The sequence below is a fragment of the Macrobrachium rosenbergii genome, chromosome 22 (assembly GCF_040412425.1).
Source record: "Macrobrachium rosenbergii isolate ZJJX-2024 chromosome 22, ASM4041242v1, whole genome shotgun sequence".
In the NCBI taxonomy this organism is placed as follows: domain Eukaryota; kingdom Metazoa; phylum Arthropoda; class Malacostraca; order Decapoda; family Palaemonidae; genus Macrobrachium; species Macrobrachium rosenbergii.
Window position 1 is genome coordinate 39982601 of NC_089762.1, and position 13740 is coordinate 39996340.

Below are 13740 nucleotides of genomic sequence, written 5' to 3' on the forward strand. Positions count from 1 at the left end.
TTGTGATTATCACTTTTTTACAGAAATGCTTCTATCTCTAGCCTGTCATATTATTATTATTATTATTATTATTATTATTATTATTATTATTATTATTATTATTATTATTATTATTATTATTATTATTATTATTATTATTATATTCGGAAGATGAACCCTATCCATATGGAACAAGCCCACCATAAGGACCATTGACTTTAAGTTCAAGCTTCCAAAGAATATTATGGTGTTCACTAGAAAAAAAGTAACAGAAGGTAAAGGGAAATACAGAAAGAAGCGATCACTTATTAAAAACGAAAAAATAAATTAACATGTTAATAAATAGATATATGAAAATGGAAGTCAGTCATTAAAACGCAAGGAGAATTGTCCAATGCGCAGAGTAATGATACAAACCACATTTCAGATTTCTGCGGGAAGAGAAAAAATAAACAAAATTTTTCCCGAGTCTCGCGAATTCCCTTTAAGGAGAATCAATTTGCACCCGCTTCCGAATTCGTTCCGAATCAGATTAAACCTTCGGTTTATCGATCCCCGCCTGAACCTTGAACTTTCGGGCGTCGACATGACCCGCAGAAGCATTCCATTGACCTAAAGAGGACCTGACCATCGTTGGTCGTTTGACCTGAGAAGAAAGAGGAATGCGATTCGACAAATCTTGTTTTCTTTCTTTATTTCTTTAAATCTTCAGCTGACAACCTTTATGGACAGAGTTAACAGGTTCTATAAAGCCTTCTTAAGAGGGAGAGGAAAATGTTTCGTGTGATAGAACAATGACAGTGATTGTAAACACATAGTTGATTTTATAGGATGTGATTCAATATTTTCTTTTCTTTCTTGAGTGCGAGAGGACAATGACAGCGATTTTAAACATATAGTTGATTTAATTCAATATTTTCTTTTCCATCTTTTAACAGAGAAGAAAATTACGTTTTTTGATGACTTGACAGTGACTTTGAATTTGAACATATTGTTGGTTTGAATGAATGGGGTTACCTATTTTCTTTCCCTTTTTTTGTGGGAGGAAAAAAGTTAAGTTTTGTGATGAATAGATAAGACAAAACACTGACTGTGAATTTATACATACAGTGGATTTGAAAGAATATGGTTACACTATTTTCTTTTCCTTCTTAAGTGGGAGAGAAAAGTTAAGTTTTACGAAGATAAATAGATAGACAGAACAATGACAGTGAATTTAAACTCTAAACTTTGAACTTTGAACTCTGCTTATTCCATTCCTTGGAGAATTGTATGCATTAATATTTCTGAAGAGGAGAATAGACTTGAAAAGTTTAATTTTATGATCGAAGGGTATATGTCAAAGGATGAACAACAGCTGTCAGATCCAATTTATATATTTACCTATCTATATATATATATATATATATATATATATATATATATATATATATATATGTGTAAATATGTGTATGTAAATATATGTATTACATATATGTATGTATATATACATATATGTATATATACATATATATATAGTATTTATATATACATATATATATATGTATATATTACATATATGTATATATATATATTATATATATGTATATATATATATATATATATATATATATAGAGAGAGAGAGAGAGAGAGAGAGAGAGAGAGAGAGAGAGAGAGAGAGAGAGAGAGAGACAGAGAGGGCGACCCGTGCTCTTGGGTATACAAATACGCATGCTGACCGAACTTCCTCTCAAAACTAGTTGATGAAAAAACTTATTTCGTTTTTATCAGCACAAACTTTTAATTAAGAGCATTATTTTGCTTTGGGGACGAGTGGATTGCTTTCAAAGTTCAATGAATTGATAAAAAACATGTCCTGAGATTTATGAGAAGTGTAATATTACTGGTTCACGAAAAAAGATTGCCCAGCCCTCATTATTTATTTAAAAACTAGAAAGAAAAAAATAATTTTTAACTCGTTTCGTGAATTGTCATGTTTGTGTATACAATTCCGTTGTCAATAACTCTGAAGAACGAAATTTAAAACAATAATAAATAATTAAACCTGGGTATTTTATATAACAGCGGTTACAGAATATATTATAATAAATCAAAGAGTAGTTTTTCATATATTTCATATTACAACATCTAGAAAAGGTTAATATATATGTTTACAATAAATCAGTGCAATAATCTTTTTTCAAATGCATCGAAGTATTTATTAGTAAGAATTACAAATTTTTTTATACTTTTTTTCTCTAATGTATCTGACATATATTACTTGCTTTATTTCCGTAATTTATCAATTCTGTTTTGATGCACTTCCTTTTTTCTTTGGCTTTTATTTTCCAAAACAGATCACAATATTAAATATGCTGTAACTATATTTGGAAAATCTGGATGTAACAACCTTGAAAGCTCCTAAAGGAATCATTGACTGACAGGATTCTCTCTCTCTCTCTCTCTCTCTCTCTCTCTCTCTCTCTCTCTCTCTCTCTCTCTCTCTCTTACCCACACACACACACACACACACACGCACACAATGATAACAACCTAGGAATCTGGAACGTCGGAATTTCTCTCTCTCTCTCTCTCTCTCTCTCTCTCTCTCTCTCTCTCTCTCTCTCTCTCTCTCTCTCAGACGCAAACACAATGACAACGAACCCGGCTCATCTAAACGCTCCTTCATGAATCTATTGTCCCTCATTAGCACTGAAAGTGGTTCGTCTCGTGTTCCACGTATCCCGAAATGGTTCAACAATTTTGTGCAAACGCCAACAAAAAAAAAATAAAACAAATAAATAAATAAATATATAAATTGAAAACCATATCAAAACCCCAAAAGTATAGGGTCCTCCACACTCGCCCACGTCCAACTGGGGGGACGGGGGGGAGGCTAATTATCAATCATGAAAACCCATTTCCTCGCCCTAATTGGCAACGTATTATTAAATGATAAAAAAAATATAAAATATTTTTTTCGGTGTCACAACAGTTGTCGAAGGGGATTACCTATCACTCAAAATGTTAATGAGTTAAATGGGGGGCGTGCGGGGATGGGGAGGGGGTGGGGGGGAGAGGGGGCTACTGAATAATCCCATTATTCATAAAAAAAAATTTCATCAGGAGGTATAATTAGATTGACCGAGACGGTGTAAATGCTATTAACGATATATAACTTCGTCTTTTGTTTCACAGAAGGTGGCTATAAAAAAATGGGTTATATGAACATTAAGCAAGTTAGGGTGATGTGTAACTTCTATCATGACGAAAGTGAAAAGCGAGATGAAATAAAATTGCTAAGTGAGATACAATAAAATGTATAAGTGGTCAAGAGGAAAGTGAAAAGTAAAATCTATCGTTTGCACTTAGGGAATTCTCAAACAATTTCCATATAACAGGAAATTAATCAATACAGAACAATAACTTCTACATTTTTCTAGTTCTTGTTTTAATGGAATAAATCAAGTATGGCTGTATGAGGGAAATACAATAGCACCTATTCTTCCAGAATTCTGTCCGCCAAAATTTTTCCCACACGATATCTTCTTTGAAAAAATAATCTTAGCCATCTGTGCACATATTTCATTTAATTCGACAGATAATGAAATATTTCCCTGAGAAACAAAATTCGAAAAAAATTAACGTTTTCAAAATAAATTAAATAAAAACTTTCATTAGCATTCAATTCAAAAGATAATTAAATATTTTTCTAAGAAATAAAAACCGTAAAAAATGTAACGTTTAACAAAAAAATTTAAATAAAAAACTTCCATTAACATTCAATTCAAAAGATAATTAAATATTTTTCTAAGAAATAAAAACCGTAAAAAATGTAACGTTTAACAAAAAAAATTTAAATAAAAAACTTTCATTAACATTCAATTCAACTGATAATGAAATATTTCTCGAGGAAACAAAAACCGTAAAAAATTTAACGTTTTCAAAATGAATTTAAATATAAAAACTTTCATTAACATTTAATTCAACAGATAATTAAACATTTATATAGGAAATAAAAACCGTAAAAAAATTAACATTTTCAAAATGAATTTAAATAAAATTTCATTAACATTCAACGCAACAGATAATGACATATTTCCCTAGGAAAGACAAACCGCAAAACATTTAACGTTTTCAAAATGAATTTAGATAAAAATTTCATTGACATTCAATTCAGCATATAATTAAACATTATTCTAGGCAAAAAATAAGTAAAAAAAAAATTCCATTTTCAATAAATTTATATAAAATTTTCATTAACATGTAATGCAACTGGTAATAAATTTTGTAAAAAATTTAACGTTTTCAAAATAAATTTATATAAAAATGCATTAACACTAAACAGGACCTCTAATACGAAAACTGAAAATATTAGTTTTTTTTTTTTGGGGAGGAACATGAAAATCCGCCCCCCGCCTTTTTTGCGGGGAGTGGGAGGTAAGTCTTTTAAAAAGCGAAATATACCTAAACAAATTTCGACAGCGTTGCCATAACATCCGTCATTGGAACCTGAAAAGCGCTGACAGGTTTCATTCATAACACGTCACTCAACCGGAATGAAGGCTTCATGACATGACACTGAACTTCGATGAGGAGAGAAAGTGATAGTTTCCTTTGCAGTTTAATTACATTTCTCTCTCTCTCTCTCTCTCTCTCTCTCTCTCTCTCTCTCTCTCTCTCTCTCTCTCTATAATATATATATATATATATATATATATATATATATATATATATATATATATATATATATATATATATATATATATATATATATAAATATATATATATATATATATATATATATATATATATCCATAAATCTCTCTATTTATCTATAAATCTATCTGTGTCTATGAATCCATCTATTTCTATCTCTTTCTCTATCTATCTATCTGTCTGTCTCTCTCTCTCTCTCTCTCTCTCTCTCTCTCTCTCTCTCTCTCTCTCTTTATCTATAAATCTATCTGTGTCTATGAATCCATCTATTTCTATCCATCTCTAGTCTCTCTCTCTCTCTCTCTCTCTCTCTCTCTCTCTCTCTCTCTCTCTCTCTCTCTCTCTCTATAATATATATATATATATATATCCATAAATCTCTATTTATCTATAAATCTATCTGTGTCTATGAATCCATCTATTTCTATCTCTTTCTCTATCTATCTATCTCTCTCTCTCTCTCTCTCTCTCTCTCTCTCTCTCTCTCTCTCTCTCTCTTTATCTATAAATCTATCTATTTATCTATATATCCATCTATTTCTATCTCTTTATTTATTTATCTATCTATCTATCTCTCTCTCTCTCTCTCTCTCTCTCTCTCTCTCTCTCTCACAGACACACACACTAACACACACACAAGATAAAGACAGATCAGTTAGGTGATCATGTATTAATATTAAAGAAAACTGACGGCCGTTTTCCATTTCAAAGTTGTGAAGTCTCAGAATTCATGTAAAGACCACAGCACGTGAATAATGTTTTCAAGTAACTGTTCTCCATAACATTAAATAGTAATTTACTCGTTCGAACCTTGATGTTATTTGTCCTAATCTCCTCAGTACCCTAACAACCAGATGACAGGTAAGATGAAAGCCGTTTGTTATATTAAAACTAAAAAGTACAATATCTTGAGTCGCGATTAATTTTTGTAGCCTAACAATATAACAAATCACTCTTAGTAGCCTAGCAGTATAACAAATATCTCTTAGTAGCCTAGCAATATAACAAATTACTCTTAGTAACCTAGGAATATAACAAATTACTCTTAGTATCCTAACAATATAACAAATTACTCTTAGTAGCCTAACACTATAACACATTATTCTTAGTTACCTAACAATATAACAAATTATTCTTAGTAGCCTAACAATATAACAAATTACTCCTAGTAGCCTAGCAATATAACAAATTACTCTTAGTAGCCTAACAATGTAACAAATTACTCTTGGTAGCCTAACAATATAACAAATTACTCTTAGTAGCCTAACAATATAACAAATTATTCTTAGTAGCCTAACAATATAACAAATTACTCTTAGTAGCCTAGCAATATAACAAATTACTCTTAGTAGCCTAACAATGTAACAAATTACTCTTGGTAGCCTAACAATATAACAAATTACTCTTAGTAGCCTAACAATATAACAAATTACTCTTAGCAGCCTAACAATATAACAAATTACTCTTAGTAACCTAGCAATATAACAAATTATTCTTAGCAGCGTAACAATATAACAAATTACTCTTAGCAGCCTAACAATATAACAAATTACTCTTAGTAACCTAACAATATAACAAATTACTCTTAGCAGCCTAACAATATAACAAATTACTCTTAGTAACCTAACAATATAACAAATTACTCTTAGCAGCCTAACAATATAACAAATTACTCTTAGTAACCTAACAATATAACAAATTACTCTTAGCAGCCTAACAATATAACAAATTACTCTTAGCAGCCTAACAATATAACAAATTACTCTTAGTAGCCTAACAATATAACAAATTACTCTTAGCAGCCTAACAATATAACAAATTACTAGTAACCTAACAATATAACAAATTACTCTTAGCAGCCTAACAATATAACAAATTACTCTTAGTAACCTAACAATATAACAAATTACTCTTAAGCAACAATATAACAAATTACTCTTAGTAACCTAACAATATAACAAATTACTCTTAGCAGCCTAACAATATAACAAATTACTCTTAGCAGCCTAACAATATAACAAATTACTCTTAGTAGCCTAACAATATAACAAATTACTCTTAGCAGCCTAACAATATATAACAAATTACTCTTAGTAGCCTAACAATATAACAAATTACTCTTAGCAGCCTAACAATATAACAAATTACTCTTAGTAGCCTAACAATATAACAAATTACTCTTAGCAGCCTAACAATATAACAAATTACTCTTAGCAGCCTAACAATATAACAAATTACTCTTAGTAGCCTAACAATATAACAAATTACTCTTAGCAGCCTAACAATATAACAAATTACTCTTAGCAGCCTAACAATATAACAAATTACTCTTAGTAACCTAACAATATAACAAATTACTCTTAGTAGCCTAACAATATAACAAATTACTCTTAGCAGCCTAACAATATAACAAATTACTCTTAGTAACCTAACAATATAACAAATTACTCTTAGCAGCCTAACAATATAACAAATTACTCTTAGTAGCCTAACAATATAACAAATTACTCTTAGCAGCCTAACAATATAACAAATTACTCTTAGTAACCTAACAATATAACAAATTACTCTTAGCAGCCTAACAATATAACAAATTACTCTTAGTAACCTAACAATATAACAAATTACTCTTAGCAGCCTAACAATATAACAAATTACTCTTAGTAACCTAACAATATAACAAATTACTCTTAGCAGCCTAACAATATAACAAATTACTCTTAGCAGCCTAACAATATAACAAATTACTCTTAGTAGCCTAGCAATATAACAAATTACTCTCAGTAACCTAACGATTTAACAAATAACTTTCATCTTAACTGATGACAGTTAAGATGGACGTTATTTGTTATATTAAACTAAAAAGTACAATATCAAAAGATAGGTAGGCAAAAATAAGCTTGAAACAAAAATTATAAAAAAAAAAAAAATTAAACGAAAACAGATTTCCAGAAAAGATAATAAAAAAAAATAACGCGAAAGAGAAAGAGTAGAGCGACGGGAAACAGAACCCACATTATTTTAATTAAACTTCTATCTCGTTTCCTCTCGTTATTATAAAAAGTTCGGTCGTATCAGCGAATATCAGGATACGTATCTTTAATTTTCCCTAATGTCGGCACTGGCGAGCGAGAGCGAGGGTCATTTGCTCGAGAGCTGGCGTTTAAACGGATTAGAATATTCATTTGCCAGGCTCGGTGCTGAAAATGAAGTGCTGAAGAGCGCCAAAGACTGGGCAAGCCCGCCTGCTGAATTTCAGATGAGATATCTCTGAATTTATCGTCGGTGCTGGCCTACATGATTTTTTTTCTGACAAGGAACGGTTAGTTATTGCTGCTCCTACGCACTGTTGTAAATTTGTATAAATAATCTATGTACTTTCAAATTTTGTGTGTATGTATGTATATATATACATATATATATATATATATATATATATATATATATATATATATAATATATATATATACCTAATATATATATACATATACCTAATATATATATAAATATATATATATATATATATATATATATATATATATATATATATATAATTTATATATATATATATATACACATACATACATGCATACATACATACATAAATCCTTTATTTATCTACTTTATTTATTTATTGACTCAGTTCCTACATACGAGGTAAATGCAAATTAATTCATATGCGGAAATGAAGCAGTCTTTTTGCAGTATTTATTGCAAACACAATCAGAGATCACTCTGTTAAACGCTTGTGGGAGCTGACCTCACAAACCCTTACACACACACACACACACACACTCACACAAACACACGCAAACATACGCACACAAACAAACAAACATATATATATATATACAGTATATATATATATAGCACGAGGGGACACACTTTCCAAATATAGCGTGAAATATAACACGATATTAAACCTAACATTCGTTTCATCTGCCCATATCAACCGCCATTAGTGAAACATTTTGCGAAAAATCTAGGTCACGACCGCGGGACCGTGTGATATATTGCGCCAAATATTTTCCTTTATTAGCAGAGGAAAGAATTTTGAATATTACAGTACTGGTGTCCCTGTTCCCGCCTCATGGTACTGCAAAGGATGATTGCGAACAATAGACTTTAAGCACTGCATGATAAATTAGTTGTACTACATGTTTGTATATTCACAGTATGAAAAGGTTTCTTTACTAGAAAATGTCAATGGAAAAATCCTATTTTTTTTTTTTTTTTTTTTTTTGCTGAAGTTGAGGATTTAGTTCTTGTTTATAAGTCAGTAATATTCATTATAAATACACTATTTATTATTTTCCATCTCAGACTGTATACATACACATATATGTATGTACATGTATATATGTATACATATATAAATAAATATATACCGTATAATATATACATGCATATATGTATCATATATAAATATATACCGTATATATATATATATATGTGTGTGTGTGTGTGTGTGTGTATATACATATATACATATACATATATTGGTTCTCGATATCATCGCAAAAACCCAGCAAAAAGCTCTAAAGGTTTGCTATTCCACTTCTCCTATTTCTGCTGAGAAATCAAGAAAACGTTTGCACCTTCTCCCCTACGAAAATGCTCACATCCCTCCTGCCAGAGCTAAAACATTTATTTTGCAGGTAACTGAGTCTAATCATTCGTCGTGTCAAGGGAATAAATATTTAAGCCGGGCAGTGGTACCAACGTTCAACTATTAGTTTTATTTTCGATGGCAATATCTTATTGAGAAAATGAACAAATACATAAATAAATAAATTTAAACACATATAAATGTATATACACACACTTAAAATGCATATGTTACCTCGAAGAGGACACAGAGATAACATTGGTAGCACTGGCCAACTTCTCCAAGCCGAGGGAAGCACTTTCTCTCTCTCTCTCTCTCTCTCTCTCTCTCTCTCTCTCTCTCTCTCTCTCTCTCTCTCTCTCTCTCTCTCTCATAATCAAATAAAGGCCATTGAATTAACTCTCGAGTTACGAAAATGGACTTTATTTTGAAAATTTAACAATGCACTGATTGGTTAAATGAACTGACTTCCAAAATCCAAACCCGAAAACAGAAAATGGGATCTTCACACGACTAACTGGGACTAAACTATAACCGTGAGTCCAACTTATCCCACATCATATCACCACTGAACAAGTCAAGTCACAACAGTTAAAATGAATCTTTAGTCGGCATGACCACCATTCCATCCTTTCATGCCCTTTAACCTTGGGCATTATGCCCACTGACATGAGTTCACACAGACTAGTCAATGCGAAGGAAGAAACGTCCCATAAACAACCAGAAAAGTTAACTGAAATGACACGAGTAAACTGGTAAAGAAAGGAATCACATAAAAATAAATGAACACAAAAAAAACGTAAAATCAGGTAGCAAAAGGAAACAATTTCACTCGGACCTGTAAAATAAAAAGAACAATCTTATAAAAGCTCATTATTCACTTCAGCAGACTGGAGAACCCATCTCCAAAGAAAATCAGACGCACTGCTCAAATTGAGCGCTACAACAGCTCAAGCCCCAATATCCAGTTTTCACATATATTCCCTCCAGCAAAACGCATCATGACCAGCTCATGAATGCACTTACTTCTGGGCACGTTGACACTTCGCCTGGGAAAGACCCATGACGACATACCGGAAGATACCCGGTACTCACAATGCCGTATGGGTCAACGATCGTCACACCCCGTCACATGTCACATGGGCTCCCGACCACATCTCAATCACGCCTTGAGGCACTGCTCCGGGCGAGGTTAACGTTCACAAAAATGATAAATCTCAGTTTTCAAAGTGCAAACGAATGAAAGCTGAAAGGTATTAGCCTACGTAATGACCACGCTACCTGCGAGATCACTGAATATACGAATGATATACTTAATAAATATCTACATAAACATACGTTAATATATAAGTGTAGAATCTACTGGTCACTTTTTACCAGATATATATGTAATTGGAATAGCCACAATGCCCTCTTAACTTTCTCGAATTCTTCGCGTTTTTTTTATACGCTTGTCACTGCAAAGCCTGACCAGAGAAGGATATATATATATATATATATATATATATATATATATATATATATATATATATATACATAAATATTACATGGCAAAATTATATATATATATATATATATATATATATATATATATATATATATATATATATATATATATATATATATATATATATATATTTCTCAAAACAACATACATGCAACATACATTCATATACACGTACAACATGGCAACAAAACCAGAACACGAAACGTCAACGCATGAAACACCACATCAACCATACACATCGTATCCGAACTTCGCTTATATACCGTTGCCGGGTAAAGAAAAGAAGAAAACTTCCATCGTTAAGAGACTTTCACGCTTCCGTAATCAGTCTAGAACTAGGGGAGAATGGGAAGGGGGATGCAATCATCCCTAGATGCCAATATATATATATATATATATATATATATATATATATATATATATATATATATATATATATATATATATATATATATACATATATATATATATATATATATATATATATATATATTCGATGGTAATATCTTATTGAGAGAATAAACAAATAAATAAATAAATAATATTTAAACATATGTATATGTATATACACAAAATGTGCATACATACATGAACAAATGTTTATACACACACACACACACACACACACATATATATATATATATATATATATATATATATATATATATGTGTGTGTGTGTGTGTGTGTGTGTGTGTGTGTATACTGTATATAAGCATTTGTTTATGTATGTATGCACATTTTGTGTATATACATATACATATTCATATACATATGTTTAAATATTATTTATTTATTTATTTATATATATATAATTATATGTATATGTTATACATATACATAAAGATATACATATATAAACGGTATTTTTTACTCCCTCAGAAAAACGAGTTTAATCTTCACCGAGACTTGACTCGTTGTCTTTCCTACTTTGAACTCGTTCAAGTATAACTAGATATTCCTTCGTTTTCTCTATTATTTTCGATTTAGTACAGATTTGCTGCACTTTTTACGAAACAGATGGCTATATCATTTTGCCCAACACGATCAAAAGTATTAATGATTAAAAACATGTAGTTAATACTAATAATTAGCAGTTATAAACGTTATTTTGTTCATATGTTTGGTATATATTAAGCTATTAGTCTAGGTTTTAATGTATACTTATTAATAGTATTTTTCTAATTATCATTTAATAAAAGCGAGATATAAAACTCGATAATGCATAATAATACCGTATATCTGAAGCAATACTAAATAACAAGATAGTTAACAATCTATAATCCTATTAAACAACAAAGAAGTATCGAGGTTTTTCCCGTTTATCGCGGTTATAAAACCATACGTTTTATGCTCAACATATTCTGACAAATTAACATTTAGAGACAGGATCTAAACATAATTCAACTGTTAGAAGCATTACTCAATCAACATACAATATGGAATCTATGGAAAAGTACATGATGAGAAATGGCTAGTCACACATGATGCCATGAGCTGGCCTGGCCAGCTCGCAAGGTTAGCCAGTACCGTAAAGCTAGACCTATACTCAAAATTGGCTCCCGATTTTGGTATTAAACATTACTCTTCGTTTACTGAACATGAAATGAGGCTTAACAGTAAAGACTAGCTTTGTATTTCAACGTATATTATAAATGAAAATTGAAAATGGGGTGATTCTACGATTACTGAGCAAACTGAACTCGGTTACCGTGGCTGCATTTAACGGATAGCCTAACTCAACGTAACCTTCCCCTTTCCCTCACAAAAGGATAACTACATTATCTATTCAAATTTCTCCATTTCTTTGACTAAACTAAAGAATCCTATAACTGTATTTTACATATCAACAAATGTCTGATCAAATCCTGCCTCTAAGAACTTCTTACCAATGACGTAATTTCTGCTCTTACAAACAATGTTAGAACGGTTATAAATGAGATGAGGATGATAATGATCGTCAGATTATAAAAAAAAAATGACAATGACTGAAGTACAGTACACTGTATATATCATTATGGCAACACTGCCGTATACTTCAAGCACCACACTTTACGATTATTAGTATAAGCTTCAAACCCTAAATTTGTGTTATCACCATGCGAATATAATCATTCTTATTCTTAGTATTATCATCAATGGCAATCCAAACCTTTATCAAAAAGCAAATAAACTAAAAATTGCCAAACATTAACAACAGAAACAATACTTATTCCACGTGAAAATATCTCACTTGTCTTACCACTTGATCAGATGCTCTGACTAGGGGATCTGTAGACGTCATAGACCTTATACGCGTCTGTAGCTATGCAAGGGCAAATCCTGCTTGTATAATACGAATACTGTAGATACTGTTGACTTTTGTATTCAGGGGAGACGTAAATAACAACATCCTGCCCTTCTTTTAAGCTTAACTGACGAATTATTTGAATTATTTCAGGAATTCGATGACATTAACCGGCATGTTTACACAAGACTACGAATCCGCTCAGTTTCAAGCTATTTTTTCTTTAAATATTCCGCTGTAGCTTGTCATTTCTCTCTTTTTTCAGTAACCGATCTATAAAGCACAACTCCACGTTGTTTTCCTGTTATTTGCTTCTTGCAGTTGCTTAAATAACACTTGAAAACCACTTATAAAACACATGGTCGGGAGGAGTATGACGCTTGACATCACTCTTGTGTCACTGGTGATTGGGTCCTGGCGCCTGGGGGAGCCGGATAGGTGAACAGGGGTATAGGAACATTATGGGAACAGGAAATCCATCAACGATTACTTACGAAAAATGTACTTGGGTTAACTTACGATGTCGGTTGCTCGACAGATATGAATTACAGTAGCGTGAATAGTCCGCTACGAAGTGATGTTCACGCAGTTAAAACGAGAATTACTATACTTTATACTATTTAAAAGAGTTTGAATTGTAGCTCTTTACATTTCCCAGTAA

General features: G+C 31.2%; 1 long non-coding RNA gene across 1 annotated transcript in view; it reads right to left on the reverse strand.

Annotated features, from left to right (window-relative positions):
- Positions 1 to 13483, reverse strand: part of LOC136850396 (uncharacterized) — a 178566-nt gene extending 165083 nt beyond the window's left edge. The window contains exon 1 of the long non-coding RNA XR_010856621.1: positions 13035 to 13483. This is a non-coding gene — a long non-coding RNA (uncharacterized lncRNA). The remainder of the gene's footprint in view (positions 1 to 13034) is intronic.
- Positions 13484 to 13740: the final 257 nt, after the last annotated feature.